This window comes from Nylanderia fulva, unplaced genomic scaffold, assembly GCF_048542155.1.
Source record: "Nylanderia fulva isolate GAGA-0341 unplaced genomic scaffold, ASM4854215v1 Scaffold43, whole genome shotgun sequence".
NCBI lineage: Eukaryota > Metazoa > Arthropoda > Insecta > Hymenoptera > Formicidae > Nylanderia > Nylanderia fulva.
This window is the reverse complement of record NW_028190510.1, coordinates 734,310-754,398: the sequence shown is the minus strand read 5'-3', so window position 1 is coordinate 754,398 and position 20,089 is coordinate 734,310. Positions and strand designations below refer to the sequence as shown.

Here is a 20,089-nt window from a genome sequence, read left to right as displayed (position 1 = left end):
TAATTAATATATGAACCCAACGAAACAACGCTTTTATGTGACTTTCTATTGGACTTTGCTTTCTGTATAATAGATTATATTTCGTTGATAAACGTCCATTATATCGCGCGTCTTTCGTAAAAGATACAAATATTTACGCACGAATTTCTCTCCCTGATAATAAAAAAGTTAAAAATAAATACCGATTGCATTAACATTTATATTAGATGGAAATGTGAAAGATAGTTCCTTACAATCAATATTATTGTGATTTCAATCTCGATCTTATCTCGACGATGTAATCAAACATTACTTTTGTGCAATGCCGATAGCGTAATATTTTTTCGTGGTATCTCGTATTTTTTCCTTTTTATTTTCCCGTCTTATCACACTCGGTCCTTTTTATTAAATATCTCGTTCTTCTCTTGCTCTGCTCTCACGCAGTCGATTTAAATCTATCGAATCTAAATCTACTTTTATAAGAGTTTTAACAAGGCTCTGTAATATAAATATAAATTTAACGTATAAGACGGGCAACAAGAGCCAAATCGCGGATGACAATGCGTTATCCTAACGAAACTAAATAATTTTTCGTTAGAATTAAATACCGGTGCACAAGGCACCAAATTTTTACTTGGACACGGCCAAGATTTTAAATATGAAATAATCTCATATTTTGAGATTTAATTTCAATACCCCTTTTAACCCCCCTACGGAAAATAAATAAATGAATGCAAGAGAAAAATCATTCATTTATTTATTTTCCGTAGGGGGGTTAAAAGGGGTATTGAAATTAAATCTCAAAATATGAGATTATTTCATATTTAAAATCTTGGCCGTGTCCAAGTAAAAATTTGGTGCCTTGTGCACCGGTATTTAATTCTAACGAAAAATTATTTAGTTTCGTTAGGATAACGCATTGTCATCCGCGATTTGGCTCTTGTTGCCCGTCTTATACGTTAAATTTATATTTATATTACAGAGCCTTGTTAAAACTCTTATATTTGATACACGCTGGCTTAAAAAATGCGTTTGTTTACCAACATTAATATATATAACAGAGAAAAGTATAGAATCGAAAAAATCTGAATAGCTCAGCTGGAAGAGCAGTCGCCCGGCAAGCGAAAGGTCTCGGGTTCGATTCCCGATTCAGCGATTTTCGGATCTATATTTTTCTCTTGCATTCATTTATTTATTTTCCGTAGGGGGGTTAAAAGGGGTATTGAAATTAAATCTCAAAATATGAGATTATTTCATATTTAAAATCTTGGCCGTGTCCAAGTAAAAATTTGGTGCCTTGTGCACCGGTATTTAATTCTAACGAAAAATTATTTAGTTTCGTTAGGATAACGCATTGTCATCCGCGATTTGGCTCTTGTTGCCCGTCTTATACGTTAAATTTATAAATCTACTTTGCCTAGTGAAAGGAAGCAAGAAAATTCAAACTTTTCTCATTCCGATTGTCTCTCCCTCTTGTTTACACACTGAAAAAAGATGACTAAATTAATAGATATTTATTTCAATACTGCCTAATGAATCATTTATTTAAAATAAATAAATATATATTTGTTTTGAAAAGGATTTTCTTATATATCAAATAAATATTTTTCATATTAAATGAATATTATTAGTTTCAAATAAATGATTTATTTAGCAGTATTGAAATAAATATTTATTCAAATTTAATAAATTTTTATTCAGTGCAGTCTTTGTATACACTAAAAAAATTTGTTAATTTGACTAAACTTTTCAACAAAATAACTATTTTGTTAATTGCACATATATTAGTATTTAAATCAAATATACATTTTGCTAGATTTAATGTTACATTTAATTTAAATATTTTTATATGTTCAATTAACAATATTATTTTTATATATTTGAAAGATTTAGTCAAATTAACAAATTTTTTTCAGTGCACACTGAAAAAAATGACTAAATTAATACATATTTAGTTCAATACTGTCAAATGTGAATCATTTATTTGAAAGAAACAAATATTTACTTGTTTTGAACAGGATTTTCTTATATCAAATAAATATTTTTCATATCAAATCAATATTATTAGATTCAAATAAATGATTCATTTGACAGTATTGTAAATACTTATTCGAATTAAATAAATTATTTTTCAGTGTACGGCTCGTCGTTTTTTTTCCATCGGCGATGCCGTGGAAAAGCGCGCGTCTCCATATCGTGCGAAACTTATTGTCGGCGATGGAGAGCCCGGGCATGTCGCTGTATCGAGTCCCGCGTAAACAGGGCGTAATTAAAAAATTGTCAGCAGCCGGTCTTTGTGCCGGCGGGAGCATTGTATATAGCCAGGCGTCCTTGCCGAGCCGATTCGAAATCCTGTCTCGCATTAGCGAGGGCGTGGTTGGTCGTTCGTTCGTTCCTGGTCCGAGGATAGCCAGCCTCGGATAGTAATTGCACCAGACTCGTTTCCACCGCGCGATTTTTATGCTTTCTGGTTTTTTTTTCTCGAGACTGTAAATTTTATCTCGCGACGAGATCTGCTCCGATTTTAAATAATGCGACCGCGGTGTAATCGCTCGATTCCATCATCGCGTATATACGAAAGCTTTTTTACCCGCGGATTTTTCCAGAATCGAATATGCGAGTTTGATCGAAGACAAAGAAATCATGTTTGAAGTCGAATGAAACTGACGAAATTCTCGAGAAATACACGGAGAGAATTTCCTCGTAGAATTTATCCGGAAAATCATGATAATCTAGGACAATATGGCATCGAAAGAATCTTATGAGTCTCTCTGATTAATATTTACCACAATAAAAAATAGTCAAAATTTTACTACGTGTATAGTAAAATTAATTAAACACATTAGAATATAAATTTTATAAGAGTTTCTCTGATTAATATTTAAGGTTTAGTCTAGTTAACAATTTTTTTAATATAAATATCTTATTGTGATAGATATAAATATTTTAATTGCGATAAATATTAATTATGATTTAAATATTTTATATGTAAAATTAACAAAATAATATTTTACTTAAATAAAAATTTATTTAAAATATTTAGTTGAAAGGTTTAGTCCAGTTAACAAATTTTTTATATAAATATCTTATTGTGATAGATATAAATATTTTCATTGTGAAAAATATTAATCAGAGAAACTTTTATAAAATTCAGGCTAAATTCCCAGAGAAAATTCTCTCTGTATATAATTCTTATTATATATCAAAGGCTCTCTCTGCTTCATCCCTTGTATATCACACATTGTATACGCTTGAGAAAATTTATAGATAAAATGCATACCTACATATTCTTCGATTTATCAATAGGATATAATAAATTACGTAAGAAACAGCTTTTTCGCTCACAAATTTTTTCACATCGGTTTTCGATATTTATTATGTGCTAGCTATAGCTTTATTGTACACATCAGCTCGCAGAGATAAAGGAGATAGAACGTATGTATGGTCGATGAGAGGAACATTTTCACGAGGTGAATTAAATCGATTCATTCGAGACGACCTTGGTTGGTTTTCTCGGAACTGCGACATCGCATCTCGCCCTCTCTTGCTGCCCTTTCACCTTTCTCCTCTTGTTTTCTCTTGTGCGGCCCTGACTTTGCGCGCCGCGCCTGAGAATCTGCATTATTTTCAATGAAAAATCATTGAAATTCCGAGATGTAATTTCATTATCTACATTCCTGCGGCTGCTCAAATTGTTATTTGCATGTTTATTTCCCTCAATAACCTGAAATTATATTTACGAAGTTTCAAGTCAAAGATTTTAATTTTTTGCTGTTAAATATTATCAGTCGATTTGTCTTTTTTTGTTGTTTTTTTTTTTCGAAGAATTGCCAATGAAGTTTATCGAAAGTAAGAGGAGACGGTTAGTAATATAAATGCAAAACATGCAGAAAGCACATATAAATAGCAAGAAATATACCTGTAGAGGCGGTATTCATCTATGAAAGGTTTTTAAAAATATTGTACAATATTCGACAACATTGCGAAGCTACATTTCGGAATTTAAGAATGATTCAGAGGCTCTCGTGGCTAGTTTGAAGTCAGCGAGAAACAGGCGGTAACGCATATGTAAAACAGAAGAGATTGGCTAAGAAAGAGGAGGCAAATTTACCGTACTAATTAATTAAGAGTACTAATGATTCATGCAGTTTTTTTATGAAGGTTGCTAATTGCCAACCGGTCGAAAACAAAGATTTGTGAGATAATCTAGACTCGACTGGCTGATTCATGGTATATTTTTACGAGAGTAGTTCAGATTACTTTGCATATACATGAACTGGAAAAAAAATGTTGTTGCATTAACAAAAATTCAACAACAAATCAGTTGTTTGTGCAAACAAGATATTTGTTGCATTAAAAGGAATTCTGGTAAATTCAACCAGTAATTCTCTGTTTCGTATATTTTTGAACAGAATTTTTGTTAACGCAACAAGAGTGCATTAAAACAAATTGTTAACTTGACTAAACTTTTCAACTAAATATTATTTTGTTAATTTTACATATAAAAAAATTTAAATCAAATCTGACATATTAAATCTCATAAAACGCATATTTGACGTAAATACTAATATATGTTCAATTAACAAAATAGTAATTTATATATACATATATATAATTAAAGGATTTACTTTAATTTTACTTGGACATTTGAATAAAAGTATCTGGAAAATCATGGAATTTATTTATAAAAATTGAGTATACACCCTATTAAACTTTATACTCTACACACTGAAAAAACAATTATTTGACTTAACAAAATCTGCGATCGAATACGTGCAAATAAATATCAATGTAATAAGAACTAAATATTTTGTTTAATTGTATTTAACATTTTTTTAAGTACAATTTTAAATTAAGTTTATTTTTGTAATACATAATTTTTTAACATAAATAAAATATTTTTAATATGATAATATAAAAATATTTAAATCAAATCTGACATATTAAATCTAACAAAACGCGTATTTGACTTAAATACTAATATATGTTCAATTAACAAAATAGTAATTTATATGTGTGTGTGTGTGTGTCAAAAATAAAATATTTAATTCTTGATATTTATTTGCATGTATTCGACCGCAGATTTTGTTAAGTTAAATAATTTTTTGTCAGTGTAAGGAAACAATGTACGACATCTGATTATTATTCGAAGTATAATATGACGCGTTAATACCAGGCCTGCCAAAAGCTACTCATTTTCTCGTCGCCCTGGGATATATGAAATCTCGCGGTGCGTTTCCGAATCAGACGGCGACGTTAACTTGGTTAACGGCGACATAGACTCCATTCTCCTCGTACTTAAGGGACATGAAAGGTCGTCTCGCTAACGCAACCGAGATATACAGGCGAGAGATATTGCGCAATCCTCAGCCATGTCGAACGAGAGAGAGAGAAGAGAGAGAGAGAGAGAGAGAGAGAGAGAGAGAGAGAGAGAGAGAGAGAGAGAGAGAGAGAGAGATCGATAGATCGGCCCTCGCAAGAGCGACGTCGAGTTTGCGTGTCGGCGCTCGCGATCTACGATCTAAAGGATCGATCCGGGGGCACGAAATCGAGGACATTAATCAGCGTTCGGCGGCGTTCTGCGCACGTGGGTGGCCGTTTACTGACGCAAATCGGCTCTTTCTCCCGCGGGTTCTGCGCGCGAGGTATAAAACCGAGCGAGGTCGAAGCGAGCTTCTCGAAGCGAGGCGAGAGACAAGGCAGGGCAGGGCAAGGCGAGAGCAACCGAGGTGGATTTTCGAAAGGCGGCTTTCGCGAAAGGTCGATCGTCCCCCTCGATATATAGTCTCCTTTCCTCTCCGCGGTTCCCATCGAGGAAAGCGAACTCGCGCGTTACAGTTGCGCGAAATCCAAGAAAAAAAGGAAGAGGAAAAGAAGCAAGAATTTCGCACGTTTACACTGTCCTGCAAATTAATTGAAATTTCGATCGAATCATTGTACTCGAGGAAATCTACACAGCGACAATTTTTCGTTATATTTTACCGCGAAATTCATTAGAATTTTATCGCGTTTGGGAATGACAAGAAATTACCCCGTTGCATGTCTATATTTATGTAAAATATTATTTATATGCATGTTTATTATTTTTTTGGTTTTTAATATTTTTAAATTATTGAAATTTTACTATATATTTTATATTTTATTACGGTAGATATTGATATTTTTTTATTATGATAGAGAGATATTATAATCAGAGAATACTATATGTTGTCCCATGACTATTATGATTTTCAGTATAAATTCTCTCCATATCTTATTTGCAAATTTCGTTCAAGAGTCTCATTGTAAAGAAAGAAACGAAAAAAAACTAGTCGATACGTTGGTGATTTTTTGCTATATATATTTTGTATATTATTATGCAGTATATATTAATATTTTTTATTGTGATAGATATTAATCAGAAAACTTTTCTTCGAAATACCATGTTGTCTCACGATTATCATAATTTTCAGTATAAATTCTATGAGAGAAAATTCTCTCCGTACCTTATTTGCAAATTTCATTCGAGAATCTCGTTGTAAAAAAAAAAAAATCAGTTGCTTGTCGATGTGTTGGCGATTAACTTCCTCATAATTTACGATCAATGAATTCCGATTACGTAAGATCGCACAATGCGGTTCTAAGAATCCTTTCCGTGGTCCATTCTTCGCGCGTGTTAACTCCGTGAAATTTACGACAACCATTACGGCTTCGATATCCTTTGTCTTATCGGCTCCGCCGAGAGCTGTCCTCCGAAATGCGCACTTTATTAGCGCGCGTCTTTTTCCCATTCGAGTATAATATACCTAACCTTAATCTCTCGCCTCCAGGCGATCGCGCGTTTCTGCGAGCTGTCATGCTAAAATCTCATCCCGTACTTGTTCGGACTTTTATTTCACTTTTATTCAGGGAATCTAAGGGTTCGAACTCATCTACAACAGTAATGTTAAATTAGAGAGCTTCTAATGAGAGTCTGGATAGAAGATAGCAACCTCTGATTGGTCCGCCATTTTTCTTCAATTCGCGCCATTTTTATGAAATTTCTATTGCTATCAAATATTATATAATTATTAAATATTGAAGAAAATACATGGAAATTTATATTTTCATAATATATCTCTTTGACGAGGAATTATTATACAAAATTCTGCCGCACATCCAACCATTATTTATTACTTTACACTCATACGCGCAGTATAAATAAGAGGTTGTGAGAAATTAAGAGAGAGAAAAGTAGCACATATTTCTCTCCTTCTCTCTCTTTCTCAGGATTTTGAAGAAAAATGTCAAACAATCTAACTTAACTATGTCCAGACTCCGATTAGAGGGTCTTTACGTTAAATGAGACTTCGATAAGGCTCGCGCATAAAATATGAAAATACTCTCGCACCGCACACGGCGCATAAATTACAATCTCATAAATTATCAACGCCGTATTATTAGCTTACGATAAACGGGAACGTCCAAGGACACGGTCAAATGAAAGATACGTGGCTATTTTGTATCATATTGGAGGTTTTACACGTTCTCCTCTGACATGTCACCGTCGCCGAAAGAGAGACACGGATTAACGAAGAAGTACTCATATTATAAATATATAATACAGGATGTAGCAATAGTGGTGGTAAAAAATTTAATGGTGTAAATTATTGTAATAAAAAAAATTTAGCCCCAACACGCGCGACAAAGATGCAAAATTATTCATCTCTTTATGCTAAACGAAAGCATTCCTTTTTGACAGTTCTTTTAGACTAGCACTTTCGTCGTTGAACTCAATTTTTCATGACCTCGAAAATGATCGTGTGTCCATCTTGACTGAAGTTTCTTTTATTTATAGTTTTTACACTATTAAATTTCTTCATATTTTCCATCATTTTTCATAGATTCTGTGGCGCGTTTGATATTCAAGAACGATTATTGCGAATGGAAGATGATTGAAAGTACGCGATGCCGTTTTAAAAGAGGAAATAATAGCCGTTTTTTTTTTTGACGACATGCGTTTATCGCTATTTATGCAATTATATGCATGCAATTGCGTCTCGCACGCATCTGTGTAAAGTGTCGGGGACCATTATAAGGATTCTTCGGGTTGTTATAAAAGAAAGAGTCATTCCCACCGTTTCTTAAGCAAGCCAATTTTGCTAGTAGTTGACTGTTATTAATACGACTAAATTTATTATAGTCTGAAAAGAGTTGCTGTGCGAGGTTTAGCGAATAATCTCTCATAATCCCTCATCATCGTTTTGATGTGTGCTTATTTTTTCCTCGTCAATTTTAAACACTGTCACGACTACAAATTTTACAACATATGCGAGAAACAGGTCTTAAGTCGATTGCTGTTTCTTGGTATGTCTCGTCTCTATCAGAAGAAATAAAATAGCAACTAAACAATCCTTAATTATTGATTTTTCATCGATATAAAGAGACACTTGACATTTCTTCGACTTCACTCGTAGTCATTTTGCAGCTTTTATCAATTATTATTTTACTGCGCCGAGAAAAGTAGGAATATATACATATCTTCCACTACTTATATGTATATATTCTTACCTATAAGCTTCCTTGAAAGTCACGCCCATGATAATAATTTGTTTCTCTTTCATTCCGATTCCTTTTTGCGTAAATGCGCCATAATGGATGGATGAATGATGGATATATTTTCTCTCTCCAACGTATACTTATGAAAATGCGATAATTTGCCAATCACTGTTATAATTCCTTTTATACGTTCACACATTCGCTGTAGCTTAGAAAGTCGTAACTATAAATTTCTCGATAATTTCATAAGCAAAAGTTCATCAACAAAAGTGGATATATATATATACATATATATATATATATATATATATATATATATATATATATATTTTATTTATGAAGAAATAAAAATATCCCATACAGCACAAAATATTATGAATGTTTTCAAAAAATATTTCTAAATATTTCTATATAATATTGCATAAAAACATTTTAACATGGTTTTAGGAATATTTTAAAATGATTTAAAAATTTTTTGTAATAACATTTTTTAGAATATTTTTAAAAACTTTTAAAAGTATTTTTAAAAATGTTTTTCTTTATCACTCAGATAATATTTTCTTAAATATTTGGTACATATTTTTAAAATATTAGTTCAAATCTATATTCAAAAATATTTTTTCAACATGAAAAAGCGGACATAGAAACATTAAAAAAAAATATTTTCGAGAATCATTTTATCTTTTAAGAAAAATTTGTTTAAAAGATTTGAAAAATCAGCACAAAATATTTTCAAAAGATTTAAAAAATATTTTGTGCTGTATGGGACATTATTTTATAAATTCTGTAGAAATGAAATTACATAGCGATAATCGAAACTCTTGATTTTTCCAAATCGGAGGATGTCGCAATTACTCTCCTTTATATACTCGCGTTTAATCTGCGATCCCGTTCGGCGGCTCTCGCATGCGCGTAGGAAAGAACTTTTGTTAATTCGCGGTTCCCTTCGACGAGAGAGGCTTGCACAGAGGCGTAATCGCGCTTTCTGCCGATTCGCCTCGGTTACGCTGTGCGTACGCCGTGGTATTTACGCGTAGCTACGTGATCCTCTCGCGGGCACAACCGCTGCGGCACAACCGAGTTTCTTCGGTACGTGACTTTTACCGTTAGGCCGCTTCTCCGCTTCTTCTTCTTCTTCTGTCCGCCGCGAGTTGCCTACATACGGAGCAGCCTTACTACTACGCGCGTTTAATGAACGAGTTTTCGATGCCTCTCCTTCTCTCTTTCTCTCCTGTCTTCCTCTGTCTGCCCCTACTGGATATATAGGCACGAGCGATTGATCGGCGATACTTCAGGATCGAATTTTATTTGACGTTTTTGACGAAGAGAGACTATTTTGAAAAAATAGAATCTTTATTATAGATTTTATTTAAATATATTTATTATACACAGAAAAAAATTTTGTACCTCGACTAGACTTTTTAATTAAATTACTATTTTGTTAATTGAACGTATATTAGTATTTAAGTAAAAAAAATATATATATACGTTTTGTTAGATTTAATGTTATATTTAATTTAAATATTTTTATATGTTCAAGGTGTGTGAATAAGATAATATTTAGTTGAAAGGTTTAGTCAAGTTAACAATTTTTTTTTCAGTGCACTCACCGTAGACGGTTCATATTTTATTTTGTATTTTATATTTAAGTTGATGCTTATATTTTTAATTGCGTAAAAAATCTAGTTGTAAAAAGTTATATAAGAAATTAATTATAACATGACACATGTTATATTATTTTGCTACGTCATTAAAAATATATATACATCGAATAAAATTAAATATAATATAAAATACAGAGTATAATATAATATTTAAAATAACTAATTTTAAAAACACGAAGATAAATGATAAATGTATAAATAGAAGTTGCAAAATATTATTATACATTCTTTATATTAATTTTACAAAATATCTGTGCAGAGCAGAATAGAATGTGGGAAAAAGTATGAAAGAGTTTTCGGTATTTCTCATTAACAATGCGATTTCGCGTAGCAGAAGAAGATCTCTTAAGATACGACGGGGTTTGCAGAAGCAACAAGAGCGCGAGACGGCATCGCCGAGAGGGAGAACACGAGTTTCATTTAAATAGAATAGGTCGATAGTGATTTACGATACTCGACGCCGTATACGCTCGTGACCGTTTTCCATTTCTCCTCTCGCTGCTCTTTACCGTCCCGGTCTGCCTCTTTATGAGCGTCGTACACACATCGATATCAGAAAATACGGGGTACATATATACACGCCGTGCCCCTTTGCGCGATTTGCGGTGCGAATGAAACAAAACGCGTAAACAAGATCGACGAAAGTTATGACGGACACGGCTAATTCAATAGACGCTAAATAGACGATCGATAAATCATTGGAGTTATTTGTAAAAAAAATAAACAAATAAAAATCAGCGATGTATAAAAAATTTAAGCATTGAGAAACAAGAGTGTCCGCAGGAGAAAAATTTTGTTTTCATTCAATTAAATGTGCAAATAAATTCTAGCGTTTAATTTAATTTTTAAGGGGATTTTAAACGTCCTTGGGAAATCTGTTATTTTTTTCCTGTTTTATCGATAAAATGTGAGATTAGATAAATTTCATTTTCTAATCTTCGAGCATTTCGTGCACACATGAAAATGTAGGATGAGTTATTCTCGTTTACTAGGCTTCCAAATTGATATCTAAACATTCACTTATATTCCTTTATCCAATGCCAAATTTGGCCTGGTTTAATTTCAGGTAAAAACAATCCATATAGCCAATAAATAGATTTATATAGTTTATCCAACCTCACATTTTGTCGATAAAACAGGAGAAAAACAACAGATTTCTCAAGGGCGTTTAGGACCCTCTTAAGAGTGCACACATGAAAATGTAGGATGAGTTATTCTTGTTTATTAAGCTTCCAAATTGATATCTAAACATTCACTTATATTCCTTTATCCAATGCCAAATTCGGCCTGGTCTAATTTCAGATAAAAAAACATCCGTATAGCCAATAAATAGATTTATAAGTTTCTCTAACCTCACATTTTGTCGATAAAACAGGATAAAACAGTTGTTTTTTTTTTTTTTTTTCTCTTTAATGGAAATCAATACGCGCTCTTTGCATAGCGCGAACGCTTACAACAATGCGCAGCAATAATACAGGGATACGAGGGTGGATGGAAGGAGCGAAGGAAAATTACGATTTCTAATATTACGCGCACGCGTGCATTGCGCAAGGCGTACCTATGCACGCTAATGCACCTATGCATGCCAGACTCATCGACGCCGCGAAGAATGAAACTTCGTCGTACGAAGTTATGCGTGAACCAGCGCGGCGCGCATTCACGTGCAACGGTATCTCCCGCGCGATGCGGCCGTCTGACTTTGACGAGCTCCATTCACTTGAAACGCATAGCGTAGCAGAAAGAAATACGCGAACCACTCGAGTTTAACGGGGGACCCTTGAGGCAACGCGAATAACAATCGTATTATTTTATTTTATTATTTTTTTTAATAGTATTGAGGGCGTGATGAGTTATATTTTGTTGTATATGCAATTATGCAGTTTGTACATGCAACTATGCAACAAAATATAACTAATCAACTAATCACCCTTTCAAATTTAAATTATTAAAAATTTCAAATTATTAAAAAAATACAATAAAACGTACATGCAAATTTGTGTATGCAAATCTGCATACAAATTGCATGATTGCATATACAACAAAATATAATTAATCATCCCTTTAATATTATTATTTCAAAAAAATTAAATACATTAAAACGATTGTTATATATATAATTATGTAAAATAAAAATTGCATAATTGCATATACAAACTGTATAATTAGATATACAACAAAATATAATTGTTACCCCTTTATATTATAAAAAAAAAAATAAAACGATTATTATTTGCGCGATCGATGGAAGGGGAAGCGCTCAGAAGAATGACTGTTGGCGATATTTTCATCCTTTTCACTTGCCTTTTATTTGAGATAATTATTATTACCTCAAGATTGAACTGTAAAAAGTAAGCGGCTTTAAAGCGGTTTCTAACGGAATATATTCAATCAGCAATAACTTCCAACTGTACACTTCGTAGAATAAAGTTAAATTGTTCACTCTGGATCGTACATTCGCGTAAAATACTAAGTGATATCATTAGAACATTCCTTTCTAAATTAGAGACGAATCTGAAAATGAAGGAAATTTAAGAACTTTAGTTGAAATAGCGATAGAACATCAGGAAATAATTTTGTTAAATGATAATGCTTCCGAAAAAAAGCATTTTGCTTTATACTCCAAGATTATTCGTTCATAATTTTTTCTTGGAGTTCAAGTTTTGTGTAATTTTTTTTACCTTACAAGACAGATTTACTTTCTATATAAAGGAACATGCAATAAGAAAATAACGATATTTTTATTCGTGCATTTTTTACCTCCAGTATAAAATACAATATAATACACTGAGAGAATTTTCTCTTACGATTAGAATTTACTCTGAAAATTATAATTGTAGGACAATAAAAATATTAATAATATAGTAAATTTTACGTACATAGTAAAATTAATCGAATATTTTTATATATTATTGTGGTAGATATTAATATTTTTATTGTGGTAAATATATTAATCAGAAAAACTTTTATAAAATTCTTTCAATACCATAATGTCTCACGATTATCATGATTTTCAAGGCAAATTCTAAAAGAAAATTTTCTCTGTGCACAATATCAAAAGATTATATATAAAATACAGAATATAAAATAATTATATCTGAAGGATTATATATAAAATGCAAAATACAATATTTGAAGATTTAAAAGAAAGGATTTTCAAGGTAAATTCTAGAAGAAAATTCTTTCTTTGTACAATATTGAAAGATTATATATAAAATAATTATATATATAAAGGATGTAAAATATAGTACAATATTCGAAGATTTAAAAGAAAAGATATCGATCAACGGGGTGGAAAAAAATGGCGCAATCGCGACGAGAGACGAGGAACGATGGCGACATATCCTATCTGGCGCGAACACACGGTGGCGAGTTCTGAGAACAGGAGGCCATTACTGCACTGATATCTCAATACGGTGTGCCCTTAGCTCGAATCCATTATAATGCCGCGAGGACAATCGTCGTGCGGAGAGAGAAACAGAGAAAGAGAGAGAAAGAGAGAGTATTGCTCTATCGAGAATGGCTATCCAGCGCACACCACGTTCCAGGAACTCCTGCCTCCTCTGTCTACCCTTGGAGTTCTTTCGTCGCGAATTCTCGCTTTTACGCCGGAGGAATTTGTCCGCGTCTTTTACGCACTCGCAAATTAAGAGGATCCTAAGTGAACTTAAGTTTTCTTCCTGTTTTATCGACAAAATGTGAGGTTAGATAAACTATAAATCTATTTATTGGCTATACGGATTGTTTTTTACCTGAAATTAAAGCGCTTCGCCCTTTGTTATAATATTAATACTTTAAGAATAATATATGATATTTTAAATCGGCCAATAGAGCCCAAAAGCGCGAAAAATTAATACTTTAATTTGTACAGGAAAAAGATTTATCAATCTGTATAGTCTCACATATCTTGATTAGAATTCATTCTAAGCATTTATAATTCTGTAATATAATACACTTACTTTTTCCTGTACAAATAAAAATATTAATATTAACAAAAAGAGCGGAACGCTCTAATTTCAGGTTAAAAAACAATCCCTATATTCAATAAATAGATATATAGTTTATCTAACCTCACATTTTGTCGATAAAACAGGAACAAACAACAGACTTATCAAGGATGTTTAGTATCCTCTTAATTAAAAAAAAAAAAGAAAAATTCGCGATATACCGTCGCGAATTTTCTGTAAAAAAATATTCGTGATAGCAAAAGCCTTGTGTCGATTTTACATCGACATCTCGATAAAATGGTGTCACGCACTCGCAGGGATGCGAATTGTCGCGTCGCCGTAAACATGGCGATGTTATGTCTTTTGCAGGAAGCATCATCGTTGATCGCCCCCGCGTTGTTCATACGTGCCTTCGTCGCCGAAGAGAATATGCTCTCGTTAAGTTATTCCGAGAAAGGATAACACGCGTTTTCATTACGTACGTATATGAAATTTCGTGATCGCTGTACGAGAAAATCAACCTCTCCAAAGTGAAATTACGAGATAAAATAGATGGAGAACACACAATTTTCTCTCCCTCTCCTGGGGTGAAGTTATCGAGAACTTTATCGATTGTTCAAACATATATGCTATATCCTTTTATTCGTCTTATCTTTTCGAAGATCTTTTATATCGCCTCTCTTTGTTTCGGTTTCTCGCAATTAATTTTTTCAGATTGAACGCAGCGCAAATTTACGATTAGTAAAATCTTGTATATACCAGCTTGGGGATCTTTTTCTCGTCTTTCCTCGCATCGACAATGAGATAAAGTTGAGAAAATATATACGCCCCTTTCTTCGTTGTAGGTGTACCGTGTGTACATGATATAATCCGAAACGAGAGTATGACAATAGTACGGTTACGTGCGTTTGTGGGCGAGAAAACTGTGCGACTCCTACGCGAAAGGAGACTTTCCAGGTCTACTCCAAGAAAGAAGCAGTGTGTCGTTTGCGTATATACGCACTTATTATTCCATCGCACTCCTTTTCCTCTCTATATCGCCCTCGTCTCTCGCTACTTGACGCCAAACATCGCGAACAGTGTTGTTCTTAGATGATTTTAAAATTAGCTAGATGAGATAAAATCTGTAAATTCATCTTAGATAAGATAAAGATGATTTTGTTTTAAATATATTTAGATAAAAGATAAAATTATATAACGATTTATCTATAGATAATTTCCAAATATTATTTTTAAAATCGTTTATGTAAACACAGTTATTTCAAGAAATTATAAGAGAAATATAAAAATATATCCATAATTTTATTTGTAAATTTTTATCGATTACTGCTTAAGTTCTACTACTTAAGTATTTTTATGTACTATGACTCTATAATTCTAGATAATTTAGTAAAGACAGCTTTTTTTTTAATCTAAAATGCAGCTATAGATAATATATATTTTATTATTTATACGTATAAAGATAAAATGACGTCAAAATTTCATCTAGATGATCATCTATAGTGTTGTGCTTAGATGATTTTAAAATTAGTTAGATAAAGATGAGATAAAAATATGTAAATTTACCTTAGATAATATGAAGATGATTTTGTTTTAAATATATCTAGATAAAAGAATCTAGATAAAATTATATGGCGACTCATCCAGATAATTTCCTAGATAATTAATTTTTAAAACTGGTTATATAAACATAGTTATAAAAACAAAAATTAAAAATAATAAAAAAACAAAAAAATTATAAGTATAAAAAATAAGCTTGTAAAAGTTGGAAATAATCACACATAAATAAAGTCTGTTGTTTATTATATAATTTTTCTTATTTAAATTTATTGTTATCATACATATTTAGCGCTATATAATTTACAAAAATTTCAGATTTTTGAATTCAAAAAATTTTTTTAATTATAATTATTATTATTAATTCTACAATTTACAAGAGCAGTCGGGAGACGCCGCGCGTCTAAAAACTGTAACGTCCGTTGAGTATCGATATTTGTGTTTGTGTCTATTTATTACATAAAACGTGCGCGTGCGTATATGTCTCAAATTTAGCGCGGCGTCTCCCGACTGCTCTTGTAAATTGTAGAATTAATAATAATAATTATAATTAAAAAAATTTTTTGAATTCAAAAATCTGAAATTTTTGTAAATTATATAGCGCTAAATATGTATGATAACAATAAATTTAAATATAAAAAATTATATAATAAACAACAGACTTTATTTATGTGTGATTATTTCCAACTTTTACAAGCTTATTTTTTATACTTATAATTTTTTTGTTTTTTTATTATTTTTAATTTTTGTTTTGTTTTTATTTTTTTATTTATTTCTAATTGTTTTTTATTTTTTATTTTTTATTTTCTAATTTTTTTATTATTTTTTTTTTATTTATTTTCTAATTTAAACATTATTTTCTAATTTAAACATTAAAACTTTGTTGGCAGCAGTCGGGAGTTTTTTTTTGTAAAAAATTTTATTATTATTTTCTAATTTTTTTATTTTCTAATTTATTTTTTATTTTCTAATTTTTTTTTTCTAATTTATTTGTATTATTTATTTTCTAATTGTTTTTTATTTTTTATTTTTTTTTTGTTTTTTATTTTTTATTTTTTATTTTCTAATTTTTTTATTATTATTTTTTTTTATTTATTTTCTAATTTATTGCTGTTCTTATGCTGTTTCTTCATTCTTTTGTCTCTCTGCTTCTTCATCCTACACATGTAAAAGTTTTTATTATGTAATATATATTACAATGTATATAATATAATAATAATAATAATAATAAAGACACACATACACTCACCATGTGACTGCAATGTTCTATATTCTTTTCAAATATTTTTCTGCTACAATTTTTTAAATTAATATAATATAATATAAATAGAGAGATAAATAAAAAAAAATAGCTAGATAGATAGATTGATAGATAGAGAGAGACAGATGACAAAGACAGATGACAACAATATCTTATATCAAATACATAAACTTGTACGCAGTTATAATTATGGCTTTGACAAATATATTAACTTTCTTATGGCTATATAAGTTTATACATTATGTAATCACAAGTAAGTTTATATATTTGTATAGCCTTAATTATTATTACATATGTGAATAATCTTTTGTAGTAGATAATTGGCTATGTAAGTTAATATATTTGTCTGCATTGCCATAATTATTGGTGCGCTAATATCTTTGTATAACTATAAATATATTTGTATACATATTTTTAATTAATTATATAATTATTATATAATATACAAATAAGAGAAAAAATAACTATATACATTTATACAATTATACATATATGTGGATATTTATAGCAATGTGGCTACGTAGCAAATTTAATAGCAAATAAGTGGCTACGCAGACAAATATAAATTCATATAGCCATGTTATGACTACAACAGATTAATTATATTATTAATTATATTATATATTTTTATTAATTATTAATAACAAGACTTACTCGTTTTCTATTATTAATAATGTTTTCTTCTTCAGATATCTTCAAGCGAGTATCTTCTTCCTACATATAAATAAAGAAACAATAAATAAATAATAATAACAATATTCTAAATAAAGAAAAAAACAATAAATATAAAAGAAGAAACTTACTCCTTTATTTATATCTTCTTGAGATATATCCATAATAATACACTTCACTTAATATTGTTGTTGACAATAACACGCAACAGGTGACAGCTAACCTATCCTATCAGTCCCGTCATTATTACTTCGAGATGTATATACCAATGTCACCAACATTCCCTATCCGGATACTACAACGAATCTCATTGGTGAATCATTTTTCCTCTTAGGTTCACACAGCAGCCAATGAGAGACCGTATTGACGAAATAATACTCATTTTTCACTTTTTATTAATAGAATAAATAACGATAATAATACGCTTTAAACCTTCCTTGATTAATAAGAAACTTATGTTCCAAAGTTGATATAAAACTATGCAGTAGTTATCGAGAATTAAGGTCACGACCGATCCGGGCTCGATGAAACGCATACTTCCTCTCTTTTCGCCAACCTACGGTTGGCAGCAGTCGGGAGAAAAAGATGTAAATTATAAAAGGAATATAAAAATATATGTATTCATATTTTTATTTATAAATTTTTATCGCTTACTCTGCTAAGTTCTACTATTTAAGTATTTTTATGTGCTATGATTTTAAACCAAAATTATTTGAAAATTATTCTAGATAATTTAATACTTTTTTTCATCTAAGATGCAGATATATATAATATATATTTTTATTATCCATATAAAGATAGGATGACGCTAAAGTTTCATCCAGATAATCAACTATAGAATTTTATTTAGATAACAGCAAACACTGATCGCGAATAAATAATCTTCCTTGTTCGAATATAAAATAAAAAAATGGTGAAAAATGTGCGGACAGACTTGGAAAAATCGAATATCTTTTTTTTTTTATCAAAATTCTCAATATTTCGTAAATAGAGAAAATTTGACTAGCCTCGAGAAACGTCACTTGAATCATCGTTTTTTTATTTATTTTTTTTTTATTTTTAACTCGTTACGCGTTCCTGTATTTTTTTTTCGAGACTGTGCCATCAGGTTCATTCTCTCGACCCGACCAATCTACGCTCGATCTCGGCCGGTTCCTCCGCATATGCGAACCACGCTTCGCGTTGCTGAATTAAACATAAGTCACCGCGCGCATAAGATATGCCGCGAATGTTGCTAGCATGGTAGTTATAAAACGCGACTCGATAGCCGCATCTTCGCGCCAGTTTCGGAAAAAAATTCATCTCACTCAAGTACATCATTCTTGTCTTGTTTTTTAGATCCAAAATATTGCCATCATTTGACGGCGCGTCTAACAAATAAATCTATTTTTATCATTTCTCAATTAACATTTAAATATAAAATAAATCTATAATTATAGTCAAACATATATTTATTAATACGAAAAAATTATTGCTCAGAAAATTTATCGTTGCATTTCTTCTGCAAAAAAGAACATGAACATTATTTTTATTTTATCGGCTTTTAATTTTAATTTATTTTATTGAATTTTTATTTTAACTACAAATTTATTTACGATGCACGCGAACAGTCAATAAATAAAAAAAAAAAAAATATATAGTAAAGTTTTACAATTGGAGAATATCTCGAAAAACGGAATAAATAATTTTCGCTGCTTTAAATAATTTAATCTCTATATATATTTTGATATTTCACAATTATCCCCTGCAGATAATGCGCGGAGCGTAGCACATAGTAGTCATTTTCCGCGAGAAAAATCTGTAAAGGAATATTTATTGCGCGGCCATCATGTCGTATATGCATGTCTGATACGATCAAAGAGGAACACGAGTTGCATTTCCGGACCGCATCGCGCAGCCGATGTACCGTTGCGTCTCTCGCGTTCATCGCGATGAAGCGCGGAGACTCTCGGAGGGACTCCCGTAATTATCGTCATTACCGTCGTTGCCTCGCGCAGCGTGGATATTTGCCCCTCGGGGCTACTCGTTCTCGCCGAGCTTCGCAAGATCGCTGCCTATTAACGAATAAATTATGTCATAACGGTCTGATCGCGCGTCGCGTCGCGTCGCAGCGCGTGCGGATGCGGGCAAAACACACGTCTGGTATGCTATATTCGTAAAAGTATATACCTGTTAAAGCCGTCAGTGATGAGCACTGAGTGTCAGATATATCGCGTAATTTCATGGGCTTTTATTATTTAAATAGGCGTCCCAAATGCTCCAGAAATTGTGGAATTATCGAACTTCAATTTTAATTTTAATTTGACAATCTGAAATATCCTTTCCTGTGTATCGTACATTTCTCATTTCGGCGATAATTATGTCTCAACATTTCATGAATCGTATGCAATCTTCTATTTTTATATTATTACTTTTATTTTACGTTTATTCAGTTTCTCAAATTTTCTATTTTTATTTTAATATTTTTTAAATATTTTTTAATTTTTTTAAATATA

General features: G+C 31.2%; 1 protein-coding gene and 1 long non-coding RNA gene across 4 annotated transcripts in view; one reads left to right on the top strand and one right to left on the bottom strand.

Annotated features, from left to right (window-relative positions):
* Positions 1-20,089, top strand: part of Ets98B (DNA-binding protein Ets98B) — a 57,874-nt gene that overhangs the window by 3,439 nt on the left and 34,346 nt on the right.
* Positions 16,726-18,171, bottom strand: LOC146721678 (uncharacterized). 3 transcript variants are annotated; one of them, XR_014925558.1, is made up of 4 exons: positions 17,726-18,171; positions 17,577-17,636; positions 16,905-16,953; positions 16,726-16,819 (listed from the first exon to the last, which is right to left on the bottom strand). It is a non-coding gene; the product is annotated as an uncharacterized LOC146721678 (long non-coding RNA). The 3 variants fall into 3 exon arrangements; XR_014925559.1 differs by having other exon boundaries at positions 16,911-16,953; XR_014925560.1 differs by lacking the exon at positions 16,905-16,953.